The sequence below is a fragment of the Tamandua tetradactyla genome, chromosome 10, assembly GCF_023851605.1.
Source record: "Tamandua tetradactyla isolate mTamTet1 chromosome 10, mTamTet1.pri, whole genome shotgun sequence".
NCBI classification, from domain to species: Eukaryota; Metazoa; Chordata; class Mammalia; order Pilosa; family Myrmecophagidae; genus Tamandua; species Tamandua tetradactyla.
The window spans coordinates 67051751-67073356 of record NC_135336.1 but is presented as its reverse complement, the minus strand read 5'-3'; the positions used below and the strand labels follow the sequence as shown (position 1 = coordinate 67073356).

The 21606-nt window shown below is 35.6% G+C and overlaps 2 long non-coding RNA genes and 1 pseudogene across 5 annotated transcripts in view; 1 reads left to right on the top strand and 2 right to left on the bottom strand.

Moving 5' to 3' along the window:
* Window positions 1-21606, bottom strand: part of LOC143647965 (uncharacterized) — a 149845-nt gene that overhangs the window by 39383 nt on the left and 88856 nt on the right. The window lies entirely within an intron of this gene.
* LOC143647964 (uncharacterized) overlaps window positions 1-21606 on the top strand; it is a 45781-nt gene that overhangs the window by 11241 nt on the left and 12934 nt on the right. The gene's annotated exons all lie outside the window — the stretch shown is intronic.
* On the bottom strand, window positions 13109-21580 carry LOC143648860 (actin-related protein 2/3 complex subunit 5 pseudogene; annotated as a pseudogene).

The following is a 21606-nucleotide window of genomic DNA, read 5'->3' as shown; positions in this document are numbered from 1 at the left end:
GTCCACATCCCTGGGAGTCATGTCCCACGTAGACAGGGAGAGGGTGGTGAGTTTGCTTGTTGTGTTAGGAGAAAGAGGCCACATCTGAGCAACAGAAGAGATTCTCTTGGGTGTGACTCTAAGGCCTAATTTTAAGTAGGTTTGACCTATCCTTTGTAGAGTTAAGTTTCATATGAACAAACCCCAAGACTGGGGGCTCAGCCTATAGCTTTGGTTGTCCACACTGCTTGTGAAAATATCAACAATTCAACTTTGGGAATTTGAATTTTCCCCCATTCTCACCATTCCCCAAAGGGGACTTTGCAAATATTTTTTTATTCACTGTTCAAATCACTCTGTGATTTATCAGGGTATCATGCTGGACAAACCAACAAAATCTCATGACCTTCTCAAGGTTCCATGTACTTATGTTTATAGTAGCATTATTTACAATTGCAAAGAGATGTCTACATAAGCTATATTAGGAAATGCACTAGATAAAATACAAATTTTGTACCAAATAAACATTTTTTTGCTTTAGTCTCACACATAAGTTGAAATTTTAAAATATCAATTACCATCTATTTTCAGCACCATGCAGTAATGACATTCCTTTGTTCTTCCTCATGCAAAGACATTTTTAAAATTTGTCTATTTAGTCACTATCATTATACACTCTAAGCACTCCAAGATTATACCATCTCAATCTTTATCATCTATCTTTCTTTCTGATTTCATTTGTGCCCCAGCCCTCTTCCTTCTATCATTCTCACATTCAGCTTCATTCAGTGTTTTAATATAATTGTATTACAGTTAAGTAGTATTGTGTTGTCCATTTCTGAGTTTTTACATTCAGTCCTGTTGCACAATCTGTATCCCTTCAGCTCCAATTACCCAATATCTTACCCTATTTCTATCTCCTGATAGTCTCTGTTACTAATGAAATTCTCCAAGTTTATTCACTAATGTCAGTTCATATCAGTGAGACCATACAGTATTTGTCCTTTTGTTTCTGGCTAATCTCACTCAACATAATGTCCTTAATGTCCATCCATGTTGTTACATACTTCATAACTTTATTCTGTCTTACAACTTCATAATATTCCATTGTATGTATATAACACAGTTTGTTTAGCCACTCATCTGTTGATGGACATTTTGGCTGTTTCCATCTCTTTGCAATTGTAAATAATGCTACTATAAACATTGGTGTGCAAATGCCCATTTGTGTTCTTGCCCTCATGTCCTCTGAGTAGATATCTAGCAATGGTATTGCCAGGTCAGATGGCAATTCTATATTGAGCCTTCTTGAGGAACCACCAAACTGCCTTCCACAGTGGTTGTACCATTTGACGTTCCCACCAACAGTGGATAAGTGTGCCTCTTTTGCCACACCCTCTCCAGCACTTGTCATTTTCTGTTTTATTGATAATGGCCATTCTGGTGGGTGTGAGATGATATCTCATTGTGATTTTGATTTGCATTTCTCTAATAGCCATGGAAGTTGAGCATCTTTTTAATGTGCCTTTTGGCCATTTGTATTTCCTGTTCTGAGAAGTGTCTGTTCAAGTCTTTTTCCCATTTTGTAATTGGATTGGCTGTCTTTTTGTTGTTGAGTTGAACAATCTCTTTATAAATTCTGGATACTAGACCTTTATCTGATATGTCATTTCCAAATATTGTCTCCCATTGTGTAGGCTGTCTTTTAACTTTCTTGATGAAGTTCTTTGATGCACAAAAGTGTTTAATTTTGAAGAGTTCCCATTTCTTTCTTTCTTCAGTGCTCTTGCTTTGGGAGTAAGGTCTATAAAACTGCCTCCAAGTATAAGATTTATAAGATATCTTCCTACATTTTCTTCTAAGAGTTTTATGATCTTAGACCTAATGTTTAGGTCTTTGATCTATTTTGAGTTAACTTTTGTATAGGGTGTGAGATATGGGTCCTCTTTCATTCTTTTGTGTATGGATATCCAGTTCTCTAGGCATCATTTATTGAAGAGACTGTTCTGTCCCAGGTGAGTTGGCTTGACTTCCTCATCAAAGATCAATTGTTCATAGATGAGAGGGTCTATATTATTCAATTCCATTGGTCAATATATCTATCTTTATGCCAGTACCATGCTGTTTTGATCACTGTAGCTTCATAATATGCCTTAAAGTCAGGTAGTGTGAGACCTCCGGCTTCATTTTTTTTTCCTCAGGATACTTTTAGCTATTCAGAGTACCCTGCCCTTCCAGATAAATTTGGTTATTGGTTTTTCTATTTCTAAAAAGTAAGTTTTTGAGATTTTAACTGGTATTGCATTGAATCTGTAAATCAATTTACATAGAATTGACATCTTAACTATATTTAGTCTTCCAATCCATGAGCACTGTATTCCCTTCCATCTATTTAGGTCTTCTGTGATTTTTTTTTTTTTAACAATTTCTTGTAGTTTTCTTTGTATAGGTCTTTTGTCTCTTTAGTTAAATTTATTCCTAAATATTTTACTTTTTTGGTTGCAATTGTAAATGTAATTATTTTCTTGATTTCCTCTTCAGATTGTTCATTACTAGTGTATAGAAACGCTGCAGATTTTTGAGTGTTGATCTTGTTACCTGCCACTTTGCTGTACTCATTTATTAGCATTAGTAGTTTTGCTGTGGATTTTGGGTTTTTTTCAACATATAGTATCATATCATCTGCAAACAGTGAGAGTTTTACTTCTTTCCAATTTTGATGCCTTGTATTTCTTTTACTTGTCTAATTGCTCTGGATAGAACTTCCAACACAATGTTGAATAACAGTGGTGATCGTGGACATCCTTGTCTTGTTCCTGATCTTAGGGGGAAAGTTTTCAGTTTTTCCCCATTGAGGATGATGCTAGCTGTGGGTTTTTCATATATTCCCTTTATCATTTTGAGGAAGTTCCCTTCTATTCCTACCCTTTGAATTGTTTTCAACAGGAAAGGATGTTGAATTTTGTCAAATGCCTTTTCTGCATCAATCGAGATGATCATGTGGTTTTTCTGCTTTGGTTTGTTGATATGGTGTATTACATTAGTTGATTTTCTTATGTTGAACCATCCTTGTACACCTGGGATGAATCCTACTTGGTCATGATGTATAATTCTTTTAATGTGTTGCTGGATTTGATTTGCTAGAATTTTGTTGAGGATTTTTGCATCTATATTGATTAGAGAGATTGGTCTGTAGTTTTCTTTTTTTTGTAATATCTTTGTCTGGCTTTGTATGAGGATGATGTTGGCTTTGTAGAATGAGTTAGGTAGCTTTCCCTCCTCGTCAGTTTTTTTGAAGAGTTTGAGCAGGATTAGTACTAATTCTTTCTGGAATGTTTTGTAGAATTCACATGTGAAGCCATCTGGTCCTGGACTTTTCTTTTCGGGAAGCTTCCTAAGGACTAATTCAATTTCTTTACTTGTGATTGGCTTGTTGAGGTAATCTATTTCTTCTCAAGCCAAAGTTGGTTGTTCATGCCTTTCTAGAAAATTGTCCATTTCATCTAAATTGTTGTAATTATTAGCATGCAGTTGTTCATAGTATCCTGTCATTACTTCCTTTATTTCTGTGGGGTCAGTGGCTATGTTTCCTCTTCCATTTCTGATCTTATTTACTTGCAATTCTCTCTTCTTCTTTTTGTCAATCTTGCTAAGGGTGCATCAATCTTATTGAGTTTCTCATAAAACCAGCTTCTGGTTTTGTTGATTTTCTCAATTGTTTTCATGTTCTCAATTTCATTTATTTCTGCTCTAATCTTTGTTATTTCTTTCCTTTTGCTTGCTTTGGGGTTAGTTTGCTGTTCTTCGTCTACTTCTTCCAAGTGGACGGTCAATTCCTCGATTTTTGCCCTTTTTTCTTTTTTTATATAGGCATTTAGGGCAATAAATTTCCCTCTTAGCACTGCCTTTGCTGCATCCCATAAGTTTTGATATGTTATGTTTTCATTTTCTTTTGCCTCGAGATATTTACTGTTCTCTTGTAATTTTTTCCTTGACCCACTCATTGTTTAAGAGTGTGCTGTTGAGCCTCCACATATTTGTGAATTTTCTGGCACTCTGCTTATTATTGATTTCCAACTTCATTCCTTTATAATCTGAGAAAGTGTTTTGTATGATTTCAATCTTTTTAAATTTATTGAGACTTGCTTTTTGAGCCAGCATATGGTCTATCCTTGAGAATGTTTCATGAGCACTTGAGGAAAAGGTGTATCCTGCTATTGTGTGGTGTAATGTTCTATAAATGTCTGTTAAGTCTAGCTCATTTATTGTATTATTCAAATTCTCTGTTTCTTGATTTATCCTCTGTCTAGATGTTCTGTCCATTGATGCGGGTCATGAGTTAGTCTCCAAGTTTTATGGTATATGTGTCTGTTTCTCTTTTCAGTGTTTTCAGTGTTTGCACATGTATTTTGGAGCATTCTGGCTCATTGCATAAATATTTATGACTGTTATGCCTTCTTGTTGAATTGTTCCTTTTATTAATACATAGTGTCTTTCTTTGTCTCTTTTAACTGTTTTACATTTGAAGTCTAATTTGTTGGATATTAGCATAGCTACTCCTCTTTTCTGATTGTTACTTGCATGAAATATTTTTTTCCCAACTTTGCACTTTAGACCTATGTTTATCCTTGGGTCTAAAGATGTGTTTCCTGTGGATAGCATATAGATGGGTCCTGTTTTTTAATCTATTCTGTCAGTCTATGTCTTTTGATTGGAGAGTTTAATCCATTAACATTTAGTGTTATTACTGTACAGGTAGTACTTTCTTCTACCATTTTCCCTTTTGGATTTTATATGTCATATCTAATTTTCCTTCTTTTTAGCTTTACTAATACTCTTCATTTCTATACTCTTCTCCACACCTCTCTCTTCTGTATTTTTGTATTTGCCTCTAGTGCTCCCTTAAGTATTTCTTGCCGAGCCAGTCTCTTGGTCACAAATTCTCTCAGTGATTTTTTTGTCTGAAAAGGTTTTAATTTCTCTGTCATTTTTGAAGGACAATTTTTTCTGGATATAGAATTCTTGATTGGCAGTTTTTCTCTTTTAGTAATTTAAATATATCATCCCACTGTCTTCTCACTTCCATGGTTTCTGCTGAGAAATTTATGCATCGTCTTATTGGGCTTCCCTTGTATGTGATGGATTGCTTTTCTCTTGCTGCTTTCAAGATTCTCTTTTTCTCTTTGACCTCTGACATTCTGATTCATAAGTTTCTTGGAGTACATCTATTTGGATCTATTCTCTTTGGGGCATGCTGCATTTCTTGGATCTGTAATTTTAAGTCTTTCATAGGAATTGGGAAATTTTCAGTGATAATTTCCTCCATTAGTTTTTCTCCTTTTCCCTTCTCTTCTGGGACACCTACAACACATATATTTGTGCACTTCATATTGTTATTTAATTCCCTGAGTCCCTGCTCATATTTTTCCATTTTTTTCCCTATGTTTTCTTTTGCTTGTCAGATTTCAGATGTTCTGTCCTCCAGTTCACTAATCCTATCTTTTGCCTCTTATAATCTAACATTACAGGTTTCCATTGGTTTTTTTCATCTCTTCTACTGTGCCTTTCATTACCATAAGTTCTTTGATTTGTTTTTTCAGGCTTTCAATTTCTTTTTTTTGTTCATTCCTTGCCTTCTTTATATCCCCCCTCAATCGATTGATTTGATTTTTTATGAAGTTTTCCATATCTGTTTGTGTATTCTGAATTAATTGTTTCAACTCCAGTATCTCGTTTGAATTGTCTGTTTGTTCCTTTGACTGGGCCATGTCTTCAATTTTCCTAGTGTGATTTGTTATTTTTTGCCAGTGTCTAGGCATTTAATTACCTTAATTAGTTTATTCTGGAGATTGCTTTCACTTCTCTTACCTAGGGTTTTCTTGCTGGATGAATTTGTTGTCTGTCTGTTCTTTGACATTCAGTTCATCTTTTTCTGGACCTCTAGCTTAGGTTTTGTTTAACAGAGAAGAAGTTTTCAGTTCTTGTTTTCTTGTTTCTTGCCCTGCCTGTATGGTGCCTTTTTGCTGCCACCCTTAGGAGGGTCTAATTAGGTATTATAGACCCCAGCTCAATTTTCCCAGAGAAACTGACCTCCTGTCAGGAGGAAAGAGTCACCTGCATCAGTGTTCCCTGAGGGTGAGACCCAGCATGTTGAATGACTTTCCTGTGAAGGCTCTGGACTCTGTTTTTCTTATCCTGCCCAGTATGTGGTGCTTGTCTGCCTGCAGGTCCCACCAGCATAAGATGATGCAGTACCTTTAATTTTGGCAGACTCTCCCTGCTGGGGGCATGGTGGAACAGAGAAGAGGTTGTAGGCTGGTTTTAATGCTTCAAATTACCAAGCCCTGGGTTCTGAATTCCTTAAGGGAGGGATTCCATCCGAGTTGGGCTTCACCCCTCCCTTGGGGAAGTTACAGGCTCCAGACAAGTTCTCAAACAAGCTTGTTTCTGCCTATGCCTAGGGCAGTTGCAGTCTGAGAAGCCCTGCCACTATATTCAAAAGCAGTTAAGCCTTTGTAGAAACACAGCCACAAAAACCTGTTTCTTTTTTTTTTTTCTTTTTCTGTCAGCCCTGCCCCCTTGGCACCAGGGCAAAAATTAGCAACCTCCACTTTGACCAGGTTCACCTCAGCTGGGGGCCTATTTTTAGCTGTCAGAGTTTGTTAATTAGTTCCACAATTGGTGTTTGGTTGGGCTCAGCCCCTCCTGCTGGTGAAGTCCTTTCCTTTCCCCTCTGGGAAGCAGCCTGTGGGGGAGGGGCACTGGCCACCATGGCTTGGGAAAATCATGGTTCTGGGGGCCTCACAGCCTGTTCAGCTTGTCCAGACTTGGGTACGCTGTGTGTCCAGTCACTGATGTGGCCCCAGGAGTTGTTCAGTACTGTTCCTGGTTATTTAATAGCTGTTCTGGAGGACGAACTAAATCATGCACCTTGCTAAGCCACCATCTTAGCACCTCCCCCCCAATATTATTTTTAAATACTGAAATGCTTTGCTGTTTATATAACCTAGTAGTTCCCTGCAACTTTAAGTATCTGTGTGAAACCTGCAATTCAGAATTAGTTCTCCAGCTCTGAAAGTTAGCACTATTCACACAGCAACTGTTAAAAAAACTGAGAAAAGATTGAATTCTGATTAAAGATGTGATTGAAACTGATCTGGTTAAAATTAAGGTAAATCTTTATACATGATAAAAAAATTAATATTGTTCATATTTTAAAACTTTAACATTTGTGTGATACCAAAAGAAAACTGTTCATTTTGTCTGAAGATTAAATTTTCTAAAGCATATTATCTAATTTAACCTGTCTGGTCAGTTTATTTAAACAATAAAATTCAGATTTATTTAATATGGAACCCTAGAATAAGGACTAACATAATATTATGTACAAGTTAATGTTATACTCTGATGCATTTCAGAGTATTTTGGGCAGAAAATGAAAAAGCATGTGCGAGGTTCCTTGAGGGACTCGAGAAAAGGTGTAACCACTAAACTTCCTCATCTACGAAATTGTTAATATTCTGTTAAGCAATAGAGGGTCCCAATTTAATAAGCTATCTCAATCTTGGGCTTACTTTTATGAAACTTATTTCTGAAATTGCAAAATTGAACCTACTTATAACTAATATCTGAGTCATTCCCAGATAATCTCTGCTGTTGATCAAATATGGTTTATGTTTAAGTCAAACTCTGTCCTTCTCCCCTATGTGGGACATGACTTCCAAGGGTATAAGCCTATCTCTGACATTGTGGGACCCGACTCTCAGGGGTGATTCTGGCCCTGACCTTATGAGATTAGTTGACCAAAGTAGAGGAACAGAAGTAACATTTCAATGGCTAAATGATTTCAAAATGAATTGAGAGGTCATTCTGGAGGTTACTCTTATGCAAGTTTCAGCCAGATATTGCAAACTGCCACAGTATAACAGCTAATCCCAACCAACAGTATTCCTGGAAACCCTAAAAGATATACTTGGTGCATTAAAAATTTCACTTATTAAGTTTGTTTTTCAGAAACTTAAAATCCCCAGATTGCTCCAATTCCAGATGAACTCTGAAATGCAGAAGTATCAATCTGTTCAAGGACAGCGACCCGTTTCACCTCTTTGCCTTTTAATGACAATGTCCCTTTTCAGCTTTGAAGAACCTACAAGGGACACCACCCAGATTTGGGAAATAATTATCAAATGAGAGAGAGAAATTGTAAGCAATAAATTGGGATTTAAGTGATGATTTTGATTACTGAATTATTGTGTAGATGTTCCTTTTCACTTTCTAGTATGTTAGAGTAGACAGAGGAAATACCTGAAAAATTTCTATTGTAATCCAGCTGCCTTGAAAACTGTGTTAGTCACGATTCTCAAGAGAAACAGAAACAACAAGTGAGCTCTGTAAATATAAGGTTTATAAAGGTGTCTCATGAAACTGTGGTAGTGGAAAAGTCCGAAATCCATAGGGCAGGCTGTGAAGCTGGTGGGTCTGATGAAGGCTCTGGACAAACTTTACAGGAGAGGCTGACTGGGTGAAGAAGCACTGAGAGTCTCTTTCTTCCTTGAAAACTTTCAATTGATTGGATTATCTCGCTGTGGGAGGCATGCCTTAGTTGAGTGTCTATGTAGTCAGCCACAGGTGCAATCAACTAACTGATGATTTGATCAACCATGCCTGAAATATCCTTGCAGGAAAGATTAGGCCAGTGCTTGCCTGATAAGACAACTGAGCATAATTGTGTGGCCAAGTTGACACCAGAAGATAATCATCATTTCACATCTCTGAAATGACTGTATAGCCTTGATCTTGTGCCCTTGCGATTATAAGAACCTTGTGACTAACCTTCACTTGTATCCATTTGTCCAGTTTTTTAACTTTAGAGTTTGTGATCACAAAGGCAGCCCCTAATGTTTATTAATGAAGAGTGATGTGCTAGCCCAGAATGATCTCCCCCAAATCCAAAGTTATATTGATAACCAAAATTGGATCTGACCAAAACTGGCCCACCTGACATGCAGTAGCTTAAACTTTAACCTATAACTCATCTATACCTCATTGTATTAAAATTATGATCATCATCATATTAAGGTGGCCATTTTCTTGCATACATTCTGTGACTAAGCATGTAATCAATATGTACATGCTCAATAATTAAATCATCTCTTATTGTATCATCTGGGACCATTGTACTAATTATCCTAAATCCTGACCATCTTTTAATACTATGAAACTATCAAAATCATGCAGTTTGGAGAGACAAATTTTTGGGCTGATAGGCCATCAGTTCTCCTGTTACTCACCTAGTAATAAACTTTCTCTCTCTTTGAAATCCTAGTGGTTCAGGAATTGGTCATTTGAATGCATAGGCAAAAAGAATCCACTGACTTTGTCTGGTAACACTAGTACAAGAAATTTACAAATATAATAGGTAATAAAGTTCATCACCTTCATCAAAAATATATTAGAGAACCTAGGAAAGGTGTATTAAAAACCTCAGCAATAATGATCATTTTTTCAAAATCATCTTTCTGAAAATGAAACTTAGATGCAGCATAAGAGAAAAATATGCTGACACATTATTTGTTTTATAAATAATGATGTTTCATCTCAAATTGTAAGATTTTCCTTTTAGTTTGTGACAAAGAATAATGGATTAACAAAAATATATCCTATGTTTCCTTCAAAGGTTTAAAAATACTCAGTAAAAAAGTGCAAGTTTCTAACCAGAAATACTCCATTTTATGAGATTTGCTTCTTAGCCAACATTTATGAGTACTTCATAGTCATAAAAATGTTAATCTGAATTTATTTCATTCTTCATGTATGCAAGACTTTATGCTACCTACTTTTGTATATTGTGCAATTTAATCTTCATGTGAGCCAACCCTCTAAGATTGGTAGCATAATTGTCTTCATTGTGCAGGTAAATAAATTGGAACTCAGGTTAAGTGGCTTTTCCTGAGTTGAATAAGTGGACTAGTCAGCTTTTAGCACAGGTAGGCCTAGCCCAGAGTAATTTATCTTTTATAAGTACACTTTATTGCCTTTAAGTAATATTCCAAATGAAGAAAATAAAAATTTACAAAGCCTTATTTTTAGGTATCATCTCTTGGTATCTTTTCACTTTTCCGTATTCTTACATCGTATATATTTTTGTCTGTATCTGCTCCTTATCAATATTCTCAATCCTTGCAGTCACATATATTTACTTTTTTTCTTTTAGATACTAATGATCACAACACTAGCAGACATTGTGAAAGGTAATTTTAGGAGAAATTAATTAAAAATTTATTTCCCATGCATATTCATATATAGCATGATCCAAGGCCTGCACTTAATTATAGGATACCTTCCAATTTCCATGATTAGATACCTTTTGTGTGTGTGCATGGGTAGGTACCAGGAAACAAACCCAGGTCTCTAGCATGGCAGCTGAGAGCTCTGCCTGCTGAGCCACTGCGGCCCACCTCTAGATACCATTTTATCCTGATGAAATATAATCCTCAGCTAATTCAAGGCATTCAGTCAAATTTAAAGTTTTCTTGGAGACTCTCCACTGTGTGCATTAACAAGTTGGTAACTAAATTAGTCTGTGTTGTTTTTATCAAAATATTTAAGCTTTCCATTTGTTGACTTGAGATGTTGCAGGTCTAATATAAGGATTAATTTAAGTAATTTATAGAAAATGTAGTATAGGTTCTCACAGTTCATGCTCAACCAGTGTTTCTTCCATCATATCAATTTCCATAATTCATAAAGAGAACACAGGGAGTCATTCAATCTTACTAAGTATTAATAGGTATTTTCTCTAAAAGAACTGCCCAAGAACAAATCTTTCCATAAAGAATAATCTCCTTTAAATTAAAAATAAATATTTTTGTTCCATTTTAAATGTTCTCATTGTTTTTCTTGAGAGTTACATTTCTCATATACATTATGCACAATTAGAAGAGTGCTTAGAATTGCAAAGATGCAAATGACACTAATTGTAGTACCTATGAAGTGTGCCACTCAGATCATCTGTCAAGACAGAACTTGCCTGGGGAAGAATAGTTAGCTGACAGCTTCCACATACCACATCTTTGGGATTCTCTTGGAATTCAAGTCTCAGCCACATTCTCATGGCTGCTTTTAGTCAAGGAGTGAGCAGAAACAAGGCTTGTGTCATTTATACACAATGTGGGATGCCTCTAACAAGTACATTTTGCTATGGAGTGCCCTGGTTGAAATTTACCAGTGTTACTCTGCAGTCAGACTGTCATCTGAAGCAATCTGAAGATAGTGATCTGAAGAATCTCTCTGCCTCATCATACTCTTTCCCCACCTTTACCCTGCATGGGCATTTCCCTTAACACATTTATTTTTTTGTATTTCATTTCTGTGTTGGCACCTGCTTCCAAGAGAACACAAACTGGCACGCTGCTGAATTGAATTTTTTTTTCCTGAACCTGGTAAATATATGTTCCCTCCCTTACTAAAACCAAGGCTGGATGAAATTGAATTTAAGTTACGTACTTAAAGAATATTGCATACAGTAATATTTTAAATTGTATTTCGTTTAGTTAGGGTGTGAGAAATCACCATGGAATGAGACCTCCATTGTATTTTTTCCAAGCAAGAATTAGTTCTCTACCTTTTCTGTTTAAAGATGGTCAATTCAAAACATCTAATTAAAATTATCAATGAGAGCTGTGATGATTTTGGAAATAAATTTTATAAAATCAAGGATTCCATCTCTCCCTTCTCATTTTGAACACTTTTTTGACAGTACAGTGTATATGACAATATAATATTATTTGACACAGAAAGACTGATTTTTAAACTTTTTGTTGTGAAATATAACATATATATAAATAAGAGAAAGAAAAAGCAATAATTTTTGAAGTACATTTCACCAAATATTTACAGAACAGATTCAGGGTTCATCATGGGTTACCATTTCATTATTTCAGGTTTTTCCTTCAAGCTGCTCCAAAATACTGGCGGCTGGAAGAAATGTCACTATAGTAACTCAGCAATCATGCTCACTTGTTAAATCCTATTTTCTCTGTTATAACTCCTCCTTCTCCTTTGATCCTTCTCCCAATCTATAGGGAATTTTAGGCAATGCTTGTTTTGACTTTTCCATGTTGAGAAGGATTGTCAGCACTAAAAGACAGGAGGATATAATTAGTTGATAATCTTGGAAAGGCTGGTACCTCTGGTTTTCAAAATTTATCTGCCCTAGAAACTCTCTGGAAATTATAGCTTCCTGGAGAGCAAACTTAATGCATGGAACTTCTATAGAGTCTTAGTTTGACTCTTAGGCATTTCATTCAGAGGCTGGCCAGAGATTGAACTACATCACAGTTTCCATATCCTTTCTAATATGGATTACAGTTTCCCCAAATAGGGCTAAATTTTCGGGGCAAAATTTTTATGCTAATGCCAAATAGGTTCTGATATTTTATAGATACAATTATATAGAGCAAGATTCCTTCTCTGGATTTTGGGTAACCACAAAGTAACTTAAAAGTCATGATTATTGGATGCTGAGAAGAAGAAAGCATATTTTAAAATTCATAGCATGGTTAATCTTGAGGAGAACAGAAATAACGCTATAACTCCATAGTGATGTTCATTCAACACATGTTCAAGAAAAACAACTGCTTTAATTGGGGATGTATGGTCCAATTTTGCAAGCTTAATAGCTGCCAGTCTCTCAAACATCCTTTTTTTTTTTTTTAATAAAGATCACTGCTTGGCTAGCAATGAGGTAGGAAACTGACCTTAAATTTTGATGACATCTCTCAGTATTAGTGCAGAACAGAACAAACAATAAACCCAGCCATTAGGGGTTAAAAATTGCACAATTGACTTGAATGTAAATTATACTATATGCAGACAGATACTCACATCACAGAAATTGATTTTGAGAACTTGAAACATTCCTGTTGAAACAAAATTTCCTTTCTATTGTTCAATTTTCATTAAAAGGTAAAGTGATATGCAATTTTCTTCTTTACAGATATGAAAAAGGAAGCAAGAAGGCAAAACTGAGAGAAACAGATGCTACTCAAAGCGCAGCAGTAGCACTTGGTTGTTTTGGTCTTTGTACTGCAACTTCCACTCCCATGGCAGATATCCAACTCCTGCTGGACTACATAATTTTTCTTGCAGTCAGGACTCAAATGATGGACGCAACTCCTATAGCTGCAAGGGCCTTTTCATACCATTGCAATAAAATAGCACTGCTATGGTTGGAGGGGCTTTCAAAGCCTTTAGAAACATACTTCCTTAGATGAGCTACACTATTTTTGTCCAAAGATTAAACTGTCTTCTTAATATCATTAACTTTAAGAGAGATAAGCACCTTCAAGACAATGCTGCCTGTCTGATCTTCACCATATGACTCTTGGTTTGATAGGGGAGTTTTCTAGAGCTGCCTGTAGAGCAGCTGCCATGTCTCCTTTCTGCAAGCAGGAGTCCACCTTGCCCTCTTTGGGCCCAATTTGGCTGTTGCCTCCATCTTCCTTGCCCACAAACTTGTTTGTGTTGTCCTCTTCCATGTTTACCTTCCAGGAATGGGCTGGAACACTGTGTTCTTCAACATCCCTGATCAAACTGATGGCAAAGGCCTCCTCTTTGTGTGACTGCTACCTCAGTAACCCCAATCCAGCAGAAAGTTGCAGCCTGGAACCTTAACTTCCTTTTTCCACTCTAGGATGTCACCAGAAGCATCAGTTCAGGCAGTCCTGCCAGAATGACCTCTTGATGTCATTTGATCTCTCTTAGCCATTGATACCCTATTTTACTACACTTCTTTGTCTCCTTTTGGTCAGGACAGTATTGTTGATCTGATGGTGCCAGGACCAGACTCAATCTGGGAGTCACACCCCACATTGTCAGGGAGAATCCCCTTCCCCCCAGATGTCATGTCCTACATGGTGAGGGGGTAGGGCTGGGTAGTGACTTTCCTTGTAGAGCTTGGCTTAGAAATACAGAGGTCACATCTGTTTCCTGGAAACTACTCTTGGGTCTTGTTGCAGGTAGTCTTAGTTTCTCTACTGCATAAATAAGTTTCATAAGGGCAAGCTTCAAAATCAAGGGCTTAGCCTATTTTCTTGGGAGTTCCCAATAGTTGAGAGGGTAACTGGGATTTCCCAGATAGAAAAGTTTAATAGTGCCACATTTTTTTCCTTCAAACCCTAAAGGAACTCTACCACTACTTTTTAAGATTGTATAATCTAAATTGTATCTGGGTGTTACATTAAGCTATACAAAATTGCAGGCCTTATTCCCATTCTGGACTCTAGGCCTTTTGGATTATTTAAATGACTACCCAGACAGGTTGATTTAGATTGTGTGTTACAGAAAATTTAGATTTTATACATAATAAGCATCTCTGGCCACAGTAGGTGAAGATCTAGAGTACATTCATTACCATCTTTTACCTTGTATTCTGTATTTACCCTGTGTTTACCTTAATCCTAGCCAGATTGGCTTCATTTGTATCTCTAGCTGGGATCTGAGCTCCTGTTTAGTTACTTTAGCTGTTATTGTATATAGTTATTCTATCTTTCAGGACCCCAGCACTTTATCTCTGGATCTTTGGTGTCACAGAGTTACTCAAAGTTCCAGTGAAATACCAGTTGATACAAGTTATAATTCAATATCTCAGAATCCAAAAATACATTTACAACTTCAAACTAAGCATGGCTGCTATATGGGTTTACAATCTAGGCTCCAATTTTCTTATAAGTAATTTCTGAGGGAGACAGCATAATTGTTCTGTTTCTGGCTTATATTGCAAAACACAATGACTCATGGCTTATTCAGTTTATTGCATGCCTCTTGTGCTGATTTGAAAGTATTATTTACCCTAAATAAGGCATGTTTTACTCTTGATCCAAACTTGTGGATGCAGCTGTTTCTTTTAATCCCTACACAGCACTGTAGGTTGGAAACTTGATTAGTTATCTTCATGGAGATGTGACATACTCAATTGTGGGTGTGACTTTTGATTAGATGGAGATGTGATTCCACCCATTCAGGTGGTTCTTAATTAGTTTACTGGAATCCTTTAAAGGAGAAAACATATTGGAGACAGCCAGAAATGACAGAACTGACAGGAGTCTCAGATCCTACAGAAGCTTCACAGCAGAGCTGACACAGATACAGACTTGTGGAGAATAGTTGCTTCAGAGAACAGAGACATGGATGTTTGGATATGCTTGGAGCCCAGCAGATGTTGCTATGAGATGTTAAGCAAGCCAGAATCTAGAGAAGATTCTAGAGAAGATTCTAGAGAAGAGCCAAGGGAAGCCAAGAGATGAAAACAAGCCCCAGAGAAGGAAAGTGATGGCCTTCCACATGGACAGAAACTTAAAGCAATAGATCCGAGGAGCAAGGGACCTGTAGATGCCAGCCATGTGACTTCCAGATTGACAGAGGTGTTCCAGACCAATTAGCCTTTTTTGAGTGAAGTTAACCGCTTGTTGGTGCCTTAATTTAGCCACTTTCACTTCCTTAGAACTGTAGACTTGTAACATTAAATTCTCTTTTTGAAAAGCTGTTCAAGTTCTGGTATATCACGTTTGAGCAGTTTGAAAATTAACATACCTCTCAACACCGTTCCTTTCTGTAGCCATGCCATAGTCTATCATATAAATGCATCACAGTTCATCATTCTGCTTCTCAGTCATTGAACCGTTCAGCTCCCTCCATCTGTTTGGCATCATGAATAATGTCTGAAACAAGTATCCTCACTTGGTTGTACAATCAGCAACACACTCAATTTTAGGCAATTTTCATTGGTCCATAGAATCAAAGAACTCACAAGCACAGCCTCACTAAATATCACATCAAAACCACCCTTATCACTTGTCGCTCCTCACTCCCATCAGTTAATTGTCTCTTGTAGTGTTGTGTCCTATTGATATCTTTCTGTTAACTATTGGTGATAGCATGCAACTTTATTTTTCCCCATATATCCTTCTATTGACACTTTGTTCAACATCAATCCTTTGAAATAGTTCATGTGAGAACTTAATTATAATTGTAGATTTAATCAGTGGAATGCATAGCACTATACAACCCCTTTCAATTATACTCACCTCAATATGGCAGTGTTACTTACAACCTCATTAATTAGTTACCATTTCTTCTATCTGTTCCCTTGCATTTAAATTCAATCTCATTGGGTAGCCTTTCCCCTTCTCTAACATCTGTATACTTCTAGGTCTGCTATATTATACATATGACCTCAGAGTTTACCTTTATAGAGTCATAATGGTGAAATAATGCAGTATCTCTTCTTTTTTGTTGATTTATTTCACTCAGTATTATATCCTCAAAGTTCATCCATGTAGTCATTTACTTCAGGATCTCATTTTGTCTTGCTGCATAATATTCCATTTTATAGATATACCATAATTTGTTTATCCACTCATCTGTAGATATGCACTTGGATTGTTTCCATCCTTTGACAATTTTGAATAGTGCTATTATGGACATTGATGTGCAGATGTCTGTTCATGTCACTGCTTTCTACTCTTCTTGATATATCCTGAGTATTGATATTGCCAGGTCATGAGGCAACTCAATATTGAGTTTTCTGAGGTGTCACCAAACTGTTTTCCAGTGTGGCTGCACCAATATACATTCCCAACAACAATAAATGAATGTACCAATTTCTCCACATCCCCTTCAATATTTATAGTTTTCTGTTTTTTTTTTAACTAAATGGGAGAAAATATTTGGAACCAACATAAAGGCTTGATATCTTGTTTACATAAATAAATTACATAACTCAACAACAAGAGAACAGACAACTCAATTATAGAATGGTCAAAGGATATGAATTGACACTTTTCCAAAGACTTCTTCACCTTTTGACAAAGTCCTTTGAGGAATAGAAGCTCTTGATCTTAAGGAGTTCCCATATATATATATATTATTATATATATATATATATATATATATATATATATATAATATATATATAAAGATATATATATTGCTGCTTGTGTTTTACATGAAAAATTTAAGAAGCTGTCTCCCATTACTCAATCTTGAATGTTTCCCTACATTTTCTTCCAGGAGTTTTATGGTACCGGCTCTGATATTCAGGTCTTAAATCCATTTTGAATTAATTTTTGTACAAGGTGTAAAGTAGGGGTCTGCTTTCATTCTTTTGGCTATTGATATTCAATTCTCTCATGCCCATTTAGTGAAAAGACTATTCTGCCCCAATTCAGTGTATTTGGCATTATCAAAGATCAATTGTCCATAGATTTAATGGTCTATCTCTGCACTCCTGATTTGGTTCCATTGGTTGATATTTCTATCTTTGTGTCAGTATCATGGCGGTTTGACCACTGTAGGTTTATAGTAAGCTCTAAAGTAAGTCAGGAAGTGTTAGTCTCCCACTTTGCTCTTCACTTTTGGGATATCTTTAGCTATTCAGGTCTCTTTTCCTTCCAAATAATTTGATAACTAGCTTTTCCAGGGCTTCAAATTAGATTGTTAGAATTTTGATTGGTATTGCATTGAATCCATAGATTGTTTGGGTAGAATTGACATCTAAACGAAATTCAACGTACCTATTGATGAGCATGGAATGTCTTTCTATCTTAGATCATCTATTATTTCTTCTATAAATGTTTTGTAGTTAACCTGTGTACAAGTCCTTGACATTCCTGGTTATGCTTATTACTAGATACTTGATTATTTTGGTTACTATTTTGAATGGAATTTTTTCCTTAATTGTCTCCTCTGTTAGGTCATTACTTGTGTATAGAAACACTTCTGATTTTTGTACATTAATCTTGTATCCTGCTACTATGATGAATTTATTAGCTCATGTACCTTTGTCATAGATTTCTCAGGTTTCTCAAAGCACAGAATCGTGTCATATGCAAATAATAAAAGTTTTATTTATTCCTTTCCTACTTGGATTCCTTTTATTTCTTTCTCCAATCTAATTGCTCCAGCTAGGACCTCTAGTATAATGTTGAATAATAGCGGTGACAATGGTCATCCTTGTCTTGTTCCTGATGTTAGGGGAGATGCTTTTAATCTCTCATTGTTAAGTATGATGCTGGCTATGGGTTTTTCATATATGCCCTTTATGATATTAAGAAAGTTTCCTTCAATTCCTACCATTTGAAGTATTTTTATAACGAAAGGATGCTGAATTATGTCAAATGATTTCTCAGCATCAACTGATATGATCATGCGATTTTTCCTTTTTGACTTATTAATGTGCTCTATTAGGTTTATTGATTTTCTTGTGTTGAACCAACCTTGTATTCATGATGTAAATCCCACTTACTTATGATGTATAATACTTTTGGTATAATGTTGGATTCAATTTGTTAGTATTTCGTTTTGAATTTTGACATCTATTTCATTAGGGAGATTGGTCTGCAGTTTTCTTTTCTTGTAGTGTCTTTATTCAATTTGGGGATTAGACTGACATTAGCCTCATAAAATAAGTTAGGTAGCTTCCTTTTTCCTCATTTTTGTTGAAATAATTGAGTAGGATTTGTGTTTGTTCTTTTTGGAATGTTTGATAAAATTCCTCTGTGAAGCATCCAGTACTGAGTTTTTCTTTGTGAGAAGATTTTTGACCAGTGATTGAATCTCTTTACTTGTAATTGGTTTCTTGAAATCTTCTATTTCTTCTCGTCAGTATAGGCATTTTGTGTTTTTAGGAATTTGTCCATTTAATCTAAGTTGTTTACTTCAGTGGCATATAACTGTTAATAGTATTTGCTTATGATTTTCAAATTTCTTTATTGTCCATGGTAATATACTCTTTTTCATTTCTGATTTTGTTTATTTGCATCCTCTCCTTTTTTTCTTTGTCAGTTTAGTTAGGGGTTTCATCAATTTTATCAATTTTATCAAAGAACCAGGTTTTGGTTTTGTTGATTTTTTCTATTGATTTTTGTTTCTCCAGTTCATTTATATCTGCTTTAATCTTGTTATTTCTCTTCTTTTATTTGGTCTGTGGTTAGTTTGTTGTTCTTTCTCTAAATTCTCCAGGTTAGCAGTTAAATACCTGATTTTTCCTTGTTCTTACTTTTTGATATAGGCATTCAGGGCACTAAATTTCCTTCCCAGCACTGCTTTTGCTGCATTCCATAAGTTCTGATATGTTGTATTGTCATTCTCATTCATCTCCAGATATTTACCAATTTCTCCAGCAATTTCTTCTTTGATTCACTAATGATTTAAGAGTGTGTTGTTTATCTCCATATATTTGTGAAGTTTCTAGTTCTTTGGTGATTATTAATTTCCAGCTTCATTCTGTTGTGGTCAGAGAAAGTGCTTTGAATAATTTTAATCTTTTTGAATTTATGAAGACTTATTTTGTGTCGCAGCATATGATCTATCCTGGAGAACATTCCATTTGCACTAGAGAAGAATACAAATCCTGGTGTTTTGGGGTGTAATGATCAATATAAATGTATTAGATCTAATTTGTTTGTCACATTGTTTAGGTTTTCTATTTCCTTTTTGATCCTCTGGTTGTTCTATATATAGTGGAGAGTGGTGTATCAAAAACTCCCCTGTTTTTGTTGAAACATCTATAGCTCCTTTCAGTTTTGCTAATGTTTACCTCACATACTTTGGGGTAATTTGATTGGGTGACTAAACATTTATGATTGTTATTCCCTTTGATGAGTTGTCCTTTTTAAATATGTAATTTCCTTCTTTGTCTCTTATGATGTCTTTACATTTAAAGTCTGATATTGGTATAACTGCTCCTGTTTCTTTCTTTTTTTTTTTTTTTTGGTTACAAGTTGCATAGAGCATATTTTTTCATTCTTTCACTTTCAATCTATTTCACCCTTGAGTCTAAGATACATCTATTGTAAACAGCATGGAGATGGGTTTTATTTCTTAATCAATTTTGTCAATCTGCATTTTTTAATTGGTGAGTTTATTCTGTTAACATTCAAAGTTATTACTGTAAAGGCATTTCTTGAATCTACCATCTTATCGTTTACTTTTATTTATCATGTCTATGCATTTTTTTCCTTCTCTCTCTTTTTATCCTTTAAATTATCACTGCTGGCACTCCTCAATTCAGTACCCACTTCCAGATGTCTCTCTCTTGTCATTTTTTTTTTCAGCTGAAAGAATTTTCTTTAGTATTTCTTGCAGGGCAGGTTTTTTGTTGATTAGTTCTCTCAGGCTTTGTTTGTCTATGATGATTTTAATCTCTCTCTCTCAATTTTGAAGACAAAGAATTCTTGGATGGAAGTCTTTATTGTCCAGAATGTTCAATATATCATACTACTGCCTTCTTTCCTTCATGATGCGAGTTGAGTAGTCCAAACTCAGTTTTATGTATTTTCCCTTGCATGAGGTAGATTGCTTTTCTTGTGCTGCTTTTATGACTCTGTGTCTCCTCAACATTTGACAATTTGAATAGTATGTCTTTTGGAGTAGGCCTATTTGGATTTATTCTATTTGGTGTTCATTGGGTCTCTGATTTGCATTTTAATATATTTTATAAGGTTTGGGAATGTTTCCCCTATTATATTTTCAACTAGTCTTCACAGTCTTTTTTTCTTTTGTTCTTCTTCTGGGTAACATGGATCTTATATTTATGCACCTTTTGTGGTCTATCATTTTCTTAAGGTCCAGTTCCATTTATTTCTATCTTTCTCACCATTTGCTCTTTTGTTTGTGCTCGTTCAATTGTTCTGTCTTCTAGCTCACTTATTCTTCCTTCTGTTTCTTTGAATCTGCTATTGTGTGTCTCTAGTATATTTCTAATTTGGTCTATTGTATCTTTTATCTTTGTGAGATCCTCCATTTTTTTATTTAATCTTTCAAATTCTTCTTTGTGCTCTTCTAGTGTCTTCTTGATATCTTTTATTTCTGTATAAATATCCTTGAGTAGTTCCATATTCTGTGACCTTTCCAATATTTTGATATGGTCATTCGTCTGGTCGGTTTCTGCTTGGACCATCAAATGTTCTGTGATTTTCTGTTGTGCTTAGGGTGTTTGATTTATAAAGGTTATTTTGGAGGTTTGTTCACTCAGTCATCTAAAATTTTGTATTTACTTGGTTTTGCATTGAAGTTTCCCTTTTGTACTTGTTTTGTCAGTAATTCCCTGCCAAACCAAGGTCCTGATCTCACATAGGCAGTACAATTCTATTTGAGAGTCTATTAAAAGCTCAGCAGAGTGCATGGGTGTTTCGGTGTCAGAAAACCCATCAACCATGCAGGAGACACAGTTTCCTGACCTATGCACCTATAAAAAATAATAAACAAAAAACAAAAAAATACACCTCAACAATAGTAGCGCCTGGAGTCAGAAGGAGACACCTTTATATTGGGAATGAACACAGACTAGTGCCCACAGAAGGGAGAGAAAATAAACATAAATAAATAAAATTAATAAGACTATAAATGTATAAAATATATATAACTCAAAAATAATACTAATAAATATAGAAAAATGTGTTTTTAAAAATACCTAAGCAGATAGGGAGCTTGCCAGACTGCACTTACAGCTTTTCTTAGCATGTGGTGTTCCTGAGGCACCTCCTTCCATCAGGCCTACCCCTTCCCAACTGCAGTGGCTGCCTAGGAAGATGGCATGCATGGTGGGGTTGCTGCTCCCGGGCAGGG